This window comes from Macaca thibetana, chromosome 5 (genome assembly GCF_024542745.1).
Source record: "Macaca thibetana thibetana isolate TM-01 chromosome 5, ASM2454274v1, whole genome shotgun sequence".
In the NCBI taxonomy this organism is placed as follows: domain Eukaryota; kingdom Metazoa; phylum Chordata; class Mammalia; order Primates; family Cercopithecidae; genus Macaca; species Macaca thibetana.
The window spans coordinates 34,546,051-34,558,361 of NC_065582.1; positions in this window are offsets into that span (position 1 = coordinate 34,546,051).

A 12,311-nucleotide genomic window follows, 5' to 3' on the forward strand; every position below is an offset into this window, starting at 1 on the left:
AGCAGGTACACAGCCCAGATTCCTGCAACATTCAGAAAGTTTGACAAATACAGATGGTGTATTCTAAGAGATAGGGAAATAGATAATTTTTCATTTAGTGGAAAACTGCTATCTACAACACAGAGTTTTCTCTGTGTAAGTTTCCTTACACTGATATTTGGAAAATATCAGTATTCACAGATGGGAAGAACAGTCTACTAGCAGTAGAATTAGAGGAGTTTGTCATTTCTAAATAGGCAAACCACCAATCACAAGGTGGGTATCATTAATATATATTTTTTGCTAACTGTTATTCTAAAATAGAATATTTTGTATTATGATAGTCTTTTCCATTAAAATTTTCATTTCTCTTCACTTTTTGTACAGAAAATGTTTTGCTGTTATTATCCAGAATTAACCTTGGATTTTGAGGAGTGACTTTTAAGTTTGGCAGAAAAGAAGCAGAGTCAAGGCAGGAAAATGTTTACTTTGGAAGCGTAGGTCTTTAAAGAAAACAAACAAAGTAAAAATTTGCTTATTATTTCAAACTGGTGGTCCATTAACTGGATCATTTGTATACACTTATTGGCTACTAAACTATATACTTCATTTCTAAAGCCAAATGGAAACCTAAGTATTCAGTTGAAATTTCAGTGCACACCTATTCTGTTTACCTCTATGCTCTCTGGCTCTTTAAATTCACAAAAGGTACCTCAGAAGTTGGGAAAATGTCTAAAATTAGCATTCATATCTAAGTCTCTATGCTCTAGATCTAGAGTTTCACTCTTATATTTCTCCCCTCCACCAAAGTATAGCAATATCAGTATTGAGAAAAATAATGAATATTTGCTGATAACTAAACATTATATTCAATACCCCCCAATATTACCTTTGTTCTCTAAGAATCTGGTTCAGAAAAGATTATTAATATTTTTTATAGTAAAAATAAAATTATTTTAATTATGGAGTATTTGTGTTATAAGTGCTGCCACCAGGTAGAAAAAAAGTTTGGTGTTCAATTTTTTTCTCTTATTTTTCCTTTTCCTTGTCCAACAAGAAAAGTTTCTTGTCCTCAAGACCAGGAATTGCTTCAGTAAAATTGCAAGATACCAAATCAACATGTCAACATACAAAAATGAATAGCATTTCTATATCGTAGAAATGAAACAGCTGAAAAAAGAGAGCAATCTCATTACAATAGCTACAAAAAAGGGATCAATTTCACCAAGGAGGTAGAAAATCTCTGTAAGGTAAAAAACACAGAACACTGATGAATGAAGTTGAAAAAGACAAAAATGGAATGTCATCCCATGCTCATGAAGTGGAAGAATTAATATGATTAAAATGAACATACTTCCCAAAGCAGTCTACATATTCAATTCAGTGTATACCAAACTACAAATGCTATTTTTCACAGAAATAGAAAAACATCCCAAAATTTGTATGGTACCAAAAAAGATCTTAAATAGTCAAATTCTGAGCAAACAGGGCAATGCTAGAGGCATTACACTACCTGAATGCAAAATACATTTTCGTTGTAAGACTACAGTAACCAAAACAGCATGATATTGATATAAAAATAGACCCAGACAAATGGAACAGAATAGAGAACCTAGAAACAAATCCATATATTTACAGCCAATTGATTTTTGACAAAGACATCAGGAACGTACACTGGAGAAAGAACACTCTCTTTGATAAATGGTGCTGGGAATATTGGATGTCCATATACAGAGGAATGAAATTGAACTCCTATCTCTCATGATATACAAAAATCAACTCAAAATGATGAAAGATTTACATGTAAGACGTGAAAGTATAAAACTACAAGAAGAAAGCATAGGAAAAACACTTCAGGACAATGACCTATGCAAAGATTTTATGGCTAAGACCTCAAAAGCACTGACAACTAAAACAAAAAATAGATATATGCGACTATATTAAACTATAAACTTCTTCACATCAAAGGAAACAATAGAGTCAAGAGACAATCTATTGAATGTGAGAAAAAATTTGCAAACTATTCATCTACAAGGAACTAATGTCCAGAACATATAAAAAACTCAACAATAAAAAATAAATAATTTTATTAAAAATGGGCAAAGCTATGAATAAACAATTCCCAGAAAAATACACACAAATAGCCCACAGATATATGAAAAAATTCTCAACATCATCAGGGAAATGCCAAGGAAAACACAATGAGGTATCACCTTACATCAGTTACAATGGCTATTGTTAAAAATACAAAAAAAAAAAAAAGTAGACGCTGGCAAGGGTGTGGAGAAAGGGGAACTCTTACATACTGTTGGTGGAAATGTTAATTAGTACAGCTACTATGAAAAACGATATGGAGATTTCTCCAAAAACTAAAAATAGAACTGCTATATTGATTCACCAATCCCACTACTGGGTATCTATCCAAAGGAAAAGAAATCAGTACATCAAAGGGATACCTGCACTCACATGTTTATCACAGCACTATTTACAATAGCAAAGATGTAGAATCAACTCAAGTGTCCATCAATGGGTGAATGAATAAAGAAAATATGGTATATATACACATGGAATACTATTTAGTTATAAAAAAGAATGAAATAATTTTATTAGCAGCAACATGGATGGAACTGGAGGTCATCATGTAAAGTGAAATAACTGAGGCACAGAAAGACAAATATTACATGTTCTCATTCATATGCAGGATCTAAAAAAGTTGATTTCATAAAGCTAAGAGTAGAACGATAGATTATTAGAGGCTGGAAAGGATGGGTGGGGGTAGGGAAGTGAAGAAAAATAAGTCAGTGGGTACAACCATACAGTTACACAAAGGACGTAAGTTCTCATGTTCGACAACAGAGTAGAGTGACTATAGTTAACAACAATGTATTGTATATTTTAACATACTTAGAAGAGAAGGCTTCAATTATTCCCAACACATAGAAATGAAAAATACTCAAAGTGGTGGATAACTCAGATACCCTGACTTGATCATTACACATTCTAAGCATGTAACAAAATATCACAGGTACCTCATAAATACATAAAACATTATGTATCAGTCAATAAATACAAGGTAAATTTAAAAAAGAAAAATAGTAGGAAAGAAATTGGTTATGTGTGAATATTTCAATTGTCACAAGTGTTTGACAGCAAGTGAAAAAGCTCTAAGTATGCAGCTGTCAGCATAGGGAGACCCTCCTTCTTCAACCACACTCATCCCTGTTCTCCTTCCTCCTTTCAAGATTTCTGAATGGGGGGATGGTTTTTGTTCATGTGTGCCCGGGGCCCAAGCTAGATCTGATAAATCATCTAGGAGAATGAAGAAGTCCCCAAACTACTCAGGATCGTATTTTGTATGTACAGCTTTAAAGCTCAGCACAGGAGAAAAAGGTATTCAAAAAAGTTGAAAAAGGTTCTAGGTTAATTAGACTATAATTTTGAAATGTGAATTGTTGCCCAAATATTATGTACTTAAGCATCTTTCCGATTTTTTTACCCCATGCCTCTGCCTTCCTACTCTTTCTCTGCTATACACTCCCTTTTTCCTCCTTATCCTCTCTCATTTCTTCTCCACCCAGATCATTATTTTGTGTGTCTATTCAAGCCAACAAGGCCAAATGAAGAGAGAGGCACCTCAGACTTCATTTGTCTGCAAGGAAATTTGAGTTACTGAGTTCAGAGGATGTATCAGTTTTCCATTGTTGCATAACCAATTTACCATGAATTTAGTGTCTTAAAGCAATGCACACTTGTTATTTCATAGCTTCTGTGTACCAAGAACCTGGGAAGAGTTTAATTGGGTTCTCTGCTTAGGGTTTCACAGTGAAGGTGTTGGTGAGGATGTATTCTCATCTGGAGGCTCTACTGGACAAGAGTCTGCTTCCAAGTTCACTCAGATTGTTGGCAGAATTTATTCCCTTTCTTTGGAAGGATTAAGCGTCCTAGGTGCTTGCTAGGTATTGATGGTAATGTCATATCATGAGGCTGCCCTCAGCTCCAGAGGTCACACACAGTTCCAGAGGATGGCTTGGATTCCTAGGTATATGGTCTTCCCAACATGGCCACTTACTTAAGCCAGCAAGAAGTATCTCTAGCATGAGTTAGAAAATTTGCAGTGTTCTTACCCAATCTCTCCAGTGAATATGATATATATTTTATGTTATATATATTTATATATATTTACAGCTTTCAATCTTGCATTCTTCAAGATCAATCTCTGGGAATGGCTACAGGCTGGCACTAAACTTAAATATAACGTAGCATGTTGATACATTCCATGTCTTATACATATAACCAATGTGCTCAAGACTGACTGTTTATTGCAAATTATGATTCCTTCTAAGGAGGCACACATAGGAGTCTACAGTGGGCTCCTTGATATACTTACACGCTGCCCATTTTGTGTATTTATGCACAGAAACACTCTACATTAGTGTTTCATCTACAGTACCCTCCCACCAAACCTGCTTGAGTCTGTAGACTAGCATATCAAGTGCTTAGTGTCTAATTAATACTGCAAAGAATTCAACTAAATACTCTGGCCACAAGAAAAAGCATATTATGATGACTTAAAATTTAAACCCCAGAAGGATTCCTAGAGGATTTTTACAAGCTATGCTCACAATTCTACTTATTTTTCATAATAGAATTATCAGAATTGGTAAAGTCAAAAAAATGTGCCCCAAACTTCAGAAAAGTAATGTATTTTCTCCACTGAAGCATATATCATTTTTACCTAAAAGTATTAGCTTTTAAACCTTTTTCTTTCCTGTAAGTATCTCTACTCTCACAAAAGAATTAATAGATACAGTGCTTGCAAAGATCATGTATAATGTATTTGAAAATCACTAGCTCATGTATGATATACACCAAAACAGACTGATAACATGTCCCTTGCACTGTTTAAATCCCAGATCAGTAGCTTCAGAAAATAATGCCTTTATTTAAAACACGATGTTAGAATTTAATCAAGATTGTCATGGTTTCTTTTGCATTAACTATTCTCTCTTTACATATTTTTGGAAGGAGTTGTGCAATTATACTACTTAAATACTGTTTTGATTTCTCTCCTCCTCCTCATCTTAGCAATCTCACCTGGACTATTGTCGTGATCTGCCTACCTTTATCCACTTTCTCTACAGTGTAGTTTATTCTTTGAACAAACTCAAATGTGATTTTTCTGATTAAAAATTTTCAGTGGCTCAATATTACCTGCAGGGGAAAGCCTAAATTACTTAAAATGGCATAAAACTCTTTCATTATCTGGCCTCGACCTGCCTTTGCAATATTAATCTTTGTTGCTCTTGTGTAATTGCATACAACAAATGCTCATCCATCTCTAAATACGTGTGTTATTTTTACAAATTTTCCTTTATATAAATAGCATATGTGGAAGTTGTTCATGAAACCAATTTTATTCTCATGCTTTTCATGTTGATCTTCAATGCATTGATCAAGACCCAACTGAATTGTCCCCTCCCTTGTGAAGGCCTCCCCACTTCTCCCAGGGATTAAAAAGAGTCCATATTCTGATCATATTTTAAACATACATATATAATTGATCTATAATGTAATTATTTGTTAGTTCTCTACTCTGTGAAATCCTTAGATACTTTGTCTTATATTTCTTTTATTCTAAGCATGTTCCATGACATCTGCTTCATGGTGAAAAAAATTCCATAATTGTTTATTAAATTTATATTTTATTTTATGCATATCTCAAAGTAGGCTTTTGATACCTTTTCATTTTTATAATTAAATTAACACATGTATTTTTATGTAGCCAACTGTGTTATTTTTTCTTTTCTTTTCTTTTTTTTTTTTTTTTTTTTGGAGACAAGTCTCGCTCTGTCGCCCAGGTTGGAGTGCAGTGGCGTGATCTCGGCTCACTGCAAGCTCCACCTCCCGGGTTCACGCCATTCTCCTGCCTCGGCCTCCCGAGTAGCTGGGACTACAGGTGCCCACCACCACGTCCGGCTAACTTTTTGTATTTTAGTAGAGACGGGGTTTCACCGTGTTAGCCAGGATGGTCTCAATCTCCTGACCTCGTGATCCACCCGCCTCGGCCTCCCAAAGTGCTGGGATTACAGGCGTGAGCCACTGTGCCCAGCCATTATTTTTTCTAATTGAGAAATCTAAGAAAAATATAGAGGTGTTTCAATAAATACACTGTATTGAACATTTATTGAACCTATGCCATACTTAAACAATGCATATATTGGACACCTACCATGCATAGCACACTGTTTAAACACTTGGAATGATCTAAAAGTTAAATGTAAAGAAATATTAGCTAACCCCCACAATATATCTAGTGCCATCCTAGAGCTATGTATAGAATACATGGGAACATAGAAAAATATATGATTCATCATGTTTAGAGATTTTAGGGAACATTCGCCTCTGTAGTGGCATTCAGGGTGAGTCTCAAATTTGAAAAAGGGAAGGAGGTTGGTAGGTAGGCAATGTCATGTGCAAAGATATATAGGCATGTCAGCAGTAGAAGGCATTCACAGGAATGGAGTTTAGAGTGAATGAAGTGGATGTGGGAAAGCTAACCAATAGAATTCCGCCAAGATAGGGTGTGAATTTTGTTGTGCAACAGGAGAGCATAGAAGGAAGTGGAAATTGTACTAAGTTGCTAACAGGAAAGTTTCAAAGTCTACCCCAGTTGGCTTCCAGTCAGCATCCATTTCCATCATTATGCCAGCATTAAGCTTCCAAACAACAAGAAGAATAACATCATGTTTCCATCTAAAATGATGAAATTCTCCTTGTACAAACCAAGATGAGCTTAACTTATCCTCCCAAAATGAAAACACAACATTTCAGAAAACACCATATTCATACCTAGATCATGTTATTTCTTTTTCCAGTTAGTCACAGCCCTTCTGGGTATTTTATAACCTAGAGACTAAATTATTAAGATAGCTCCCCTCAATGCACTTTATATAAGATACTCAGTTAAATGAAGAGGAAAATTTCATAAATAACATATACATACCTGACAAAGAAAGGGAAAAATGCATAGCTACTACTGTTTTCATTTCTATAATTGGTCATGAGGCCATAAATGATATTAGTTCCACTCCCAAGAACTAAGAAAGGTTCTTAATCAGCAGAACCCAAGGTTGTGCTAATGGGAATCATGTATTTTTTAAGTGTGTCATTAGGTATAGATCAAAGTTTATCTGACTTACCACAACTGAAATTTCAGACCAGATTATTCTCATTGTAGGGAGTTTTCTGTTTATTGCAAGATGTTTAGCAGCATCTTTGCCCTCTACCTCTCCCACAGTCATGAAAATAAAAATTGTATCCAGACATTGCCAGATGTCTGGTGGGAGTAGGAGTGAAAAATTAAGCCCAAATGAGAACACTATGTAAAAAAATAGAAGCAATTCCCTTTCCACACCTTGGTTTTTGAACTTGTGTATGCTGCCGTTATCTGCAAGCATATATCACAACCTGATAGGGGAGCTCAGTATTCCTGCAGGATTTGTCAACCAGTAAGGGACATGAATCAGTCAACATTAGGCTGCTGTACCATTTCATCAAGTCAGCTAATGAAGTACATGATCATACCTGTGAATCTTATGAGGCTTGGCCTTTTTCTTACCTATTTTACTGTAAAATGAGTTCTTTGGTAAGATACCATAAATGGCAGGATACCATAAATGGCAAACAAGGCATTCAGCAATTTCACAAATCGTTATACTGATACAAGCATTGCAGGTAGGAAATACAAATCCATATCCAGAGTACATGTCTATTTGAGAACAAGTCATCACCGATGCCTCTATGTAATCAACCCACCACATTATGGTTGGTTGGTTCTCTGAAGAATGGGGCTAAGGAAAGGGCTCAGCAGTGCTCTCTAGTCTTGACAGTTTGGGCACTTAGATGGCCACTTAACAGCCAGATAAAACTTCATGAGGACAAGTCTATATTGTTGAGTACATTTATAACTTTCATTTCTGCCTCCATGGCCACATAAGCCTATTGTGTAAAAACTGTGCAAGGGAAAGAGGCTGATTAATATTTACAAGACACATCTTCTTGTACACCTGATCACAGAGAACCTCATTATTGGGTGCACTTTAATGATTATTTCCTTGAGGTGCAAATATCCTCACATTTTGTGACTATTCCAAGAAATAATTTAAGACAACTTTTCTGGACATCCTTGTCACCAACCATCTCATTTCATTCCTTCCAAGTTCATGAGAATCTGACAAAACCTTTCACCATTTCTAAAATGTAATGCTATAAACCTATACTTTGGGCCATTTATGTTACGAAGCAAGTGGACAACTGCTTGAAGATTTGCCCATTTATAGGATTTCCCTTTCCTCTGTCATTCAAGGTCACTCCTGATAAACTATAAAATTGCAGAAATCCACTTCAGTCTAGCAACAAGACATTAGGTGAAATGATCTATAAGTAAAGTATGAATCTTTTCTTATTTAGTAGGAATTTTAGAAAACTCATCATGAAGTCAAAGATGAGGATGATGCAAGAAGTGATAGAGACTACTGCCATCTGAGCATTCTGTGAACAAAGCATACCTATAACTTCAGTGTCTACTAGGCCCCTCTCTCATATATCCCTTCTACTTGACCATAGAGCTAATATGTTCAACTTTATGCTTTGTTGAATCAGCTGATATCTAATTAATGATGGGCAGCTGAGATTTCATAGTCATTTGCTGTCGCTTGGTCAGATATTTGGTCTCTACTACAGACCATTAGTGAGCTAAGAAATGTATGGTTTTGTTTAGATTTTTTTTTTAAAGGTTTTTCTCTGAACGTGGTACAGTTTCATTCCAAACCCTATGAAACAGAACTGTGATTCTTGCATTAGAGTTTGCCAGAGACTCCATAAGTAATCTGTACCTACTGCAGACATTTTGAGCATCTTTGAAATTTTGGATAATAAAACCTAACTGAAAGAAAATTATTTTGGAGAAGAGTCTAGCTAATGAACTTTCTCTGGTTCTGGGATCTACTAAAAAGCCTTCCAAATTTCTTAGTAAATGAGCCAAAGCATCATAGAGAAATGGACATATGTTGTCTAGAAATTACTAAGAGATCCATCAAATGTTCCTCTTTCTCAGTGGCAGGTTATACAATGTGCAGCAACTTTTCTTACACTTTGGGTTAGAAAAATTATTTATGTCCTAGATAGCTGGATGCCTAGAAACTTCACTGAAGAGACAAGCACCTAACTGGAATGGGGTTGACTTCTCTCCCTGTGACACACACATATTTTTGTATGTGTGTATGCTACTTCCTTTTTAAAGGTCCAATAAACATGATGCCATCAATTTAATAAGCAAAAAAATAGATATCTCAAGGAATGGTGAAATATCAAAGTCTTTGCATCTTCTATTAAAACACAGAGTTTGAGAGGTCTTAAAAGAATATACTACTATGTTTGAAAGTGAATACAAACTACTTCTGGAAGTTTTTGCCAATCAAAAAAGTTATTTTGCCAGATCAAAGCTTAGTTGTGACCAGTAAAGTAATCACATCCGGGTCAGGCACAGTGGCTCATGCCTGTAATCCCAGCGCACTTTGAGAAGCTGAGGCGGGCAGATCACTTGAGGTCAGGAGTTCAAGACCAGCCAGGCCAACATGGAGAAACCCTGTCTCTACTAAAAATACAAAAATTAGCTGGGCATGGTGGCACACACCTGTAATCCCCGCTACTTGGGAGGCTGAGGCATGAGAATTGCTTGAACCTAGGAGGCAGAGATTTCAGTGAGCTGAGATTGTGCTATTGCACTCCAGCCTGGGCAACAGAGTGAGACTCTGTCTCAAAATTAAAAAAAAAAAAAAAAATAGAAAAAAGAAATCACATCTGGAACAGTAACTGTACTTTGAGTCACCACCTTATTAAATTTATGATAATCCCCTGTCATTCCTCAAATTCCCTGCTTTTCTCACATAGTCCTAATAAATGAGTTAAATAGGGGTGTGATATCATCCCTCATACATCTTTGATAATGGAATAAATTCTGTGATTATTTTTCAAGAATACACTATTGCTTTTCAGTCTACTCTTTTGATGGACAAGGAAAATCAAGCTTCTACTTAATGATTTCTGTCATAATAACAATTCTCATTCCGTGGTTTAAAGAGCGAATCTACTAATTCTACCATCTGCTCAATATTTCCATGTCCATTCCAATTATGCATTTGTATAACCACAGGGTGTGTTCTTAGACTCACTGGACCATTGTAAAATGAGTTCTCACCAAATGTTCACATATCAGCTGGCTGCCATAACTTCTCAACCCTCATTCTGATCACAGTGATGTTTCTTGGAACACAAAAAATTAAAGTAATTTAAAGAAATGTTCAATAGTCCCCTGCAAAGTCTCAGTATGTCCCCTTCCCAATGCACTATCACTCTAGTAAATGACTACGAGTCTTTGGTAGAGGCTAGAAGAAAGATTGATAGCACATACCTGCGCCAGTAGCTTCAAAAGGAGCAGATCTTTGCTTTATTCAGAATTCTAAGTTCATGAACAGGCTAAGATCTGACAATTGTAGAAAAAAACGTTGTATCATGATATGGACTATCAAGGTAGATGTTTCTAATATTGCCAAGGTTTTTTTTCATTATGCAAATTAAGCACGACTTGGATTTTGGAGTTTTCTATTTTTCCGTTAAGTAGTAGCATTTTTTCTTTTTTTTTTCTTTTATTTATTTAATTTTTTTAGATAGACAGGGTCTTACGCTATCATCCAGATCATCCAGACTGGAGTGCAGTGGTGTGATCACAGCTCACTGCAACCTTGAACTCCTAGGCAAACATGATTTTCCTGCCTCAGCCTCCTGAGTAGCTGTTATAGAACTACAGCTGCAGGCAACTGCACCTATTTTTCATATATTTTGAAGCTCTTTTATTAAATGTTATTGCATTTGATGAATTACTTTATCTCTGGTGATACTCTTTTCTCTGAAATGTACTTTGTCTGATGTTAATATATCTACTCCAGCTTTCTTTCAATATATACTTGCATGATATGTCTTTTGTATCCTTTCATTTTTTAATTTATCTATGTTTATATATTTAAAGAGGGTTCCCTGTAGAAAGGATAATTGTTTCTTCTAATTAAAAGGAAATCAGAAAATATTTTCCTTTTACTTAGATTTCTTAGACAATTTATGTTTAATACAATTATTGATATTGTTGAATTTAAATCTACCATCTTGGTATTTTTTTCTAATTTTTTTTTTTTGTTTGTTTGTTTTTTGAGACGGAGTCTCGCTCTGTCGCCCAGGCTGGAGTGCAGTGGCGCGATCTCGGCTCACTGCAAGCTCCGCCTCCTGGGTTTACGCCATTCTCCTGCCTCAGCCTTTTTTCTAATTTTTTATATCCCTTTTGTTCCGTTTCCCTGCTTTCTTGTTGATTGAGTATATTTTATGACTCCATCTGATCTCTTCTTTTGACCCATTAGCAGTATCCATTTTCTTTCTTTTTTAGTGATTGCTTTAAAATTTCCAAAACAGATCTTCAACTTATTGCAGCTACTGTCAAATAATGTTATACCACTCCATGTACAGTGTAAGAATCACACAGTAATGTACTGCCATTTTCCTTATCTTTTGTGATAATTTTATCATTCATCTTACTTCCACATAATTTATAAATCTTTCAATATATTGTTACTACTTTTTGTTTAAACAATAAATTATCTTTTAAAGAGTCTAAAAAGTGAAGTAAAAACTTTTATATTTCCATACACTTTATCATTTTAGTGTTTCTTATTTCTTTAGATCCAAATTTCTATCTAGTGTCATTGCTTTCTGCCTATAAAACGTTCTTAAAATTTCATATGGTGCAAGTCTGCTAATAATGGATTCCCTAAGTTTTTAAATTTTTTATATTTCTTCTTATGTCTCTGTAAACAGAATTCTAGGATGACGGGTTTTTTTGTTTTGTTTTGTTTTTTCAGTACATTAAAATGTCATTACATTGTTTTCTGGTTTCCTTAGGTCATTACAAACAGTCTACAATAACTCTTAAATTTGTTCCTGCATAGAGGGAGAGAGAGAGAGAGAGAGAGAGAGAGAGAGAGAGAGAGTGTCTTTTTTTCATTGGCTCTGTGTGACATTTTTCTTCACTGGTTTTTAGATTTCTATTGTGATATACATTGGTAGTATTTTCTCTGTGTTTTATTTTATTTAAAAATGTTCCACCAAATTTAGAAAATTTTGCCTTTGTGTCATCAAATATATTTTCTTTCCACTACCCTCAACATCTTTTCTTTTTCCTCGGACTCCAATTACACATATGTTGCACCATTTGATAGTGTATCACA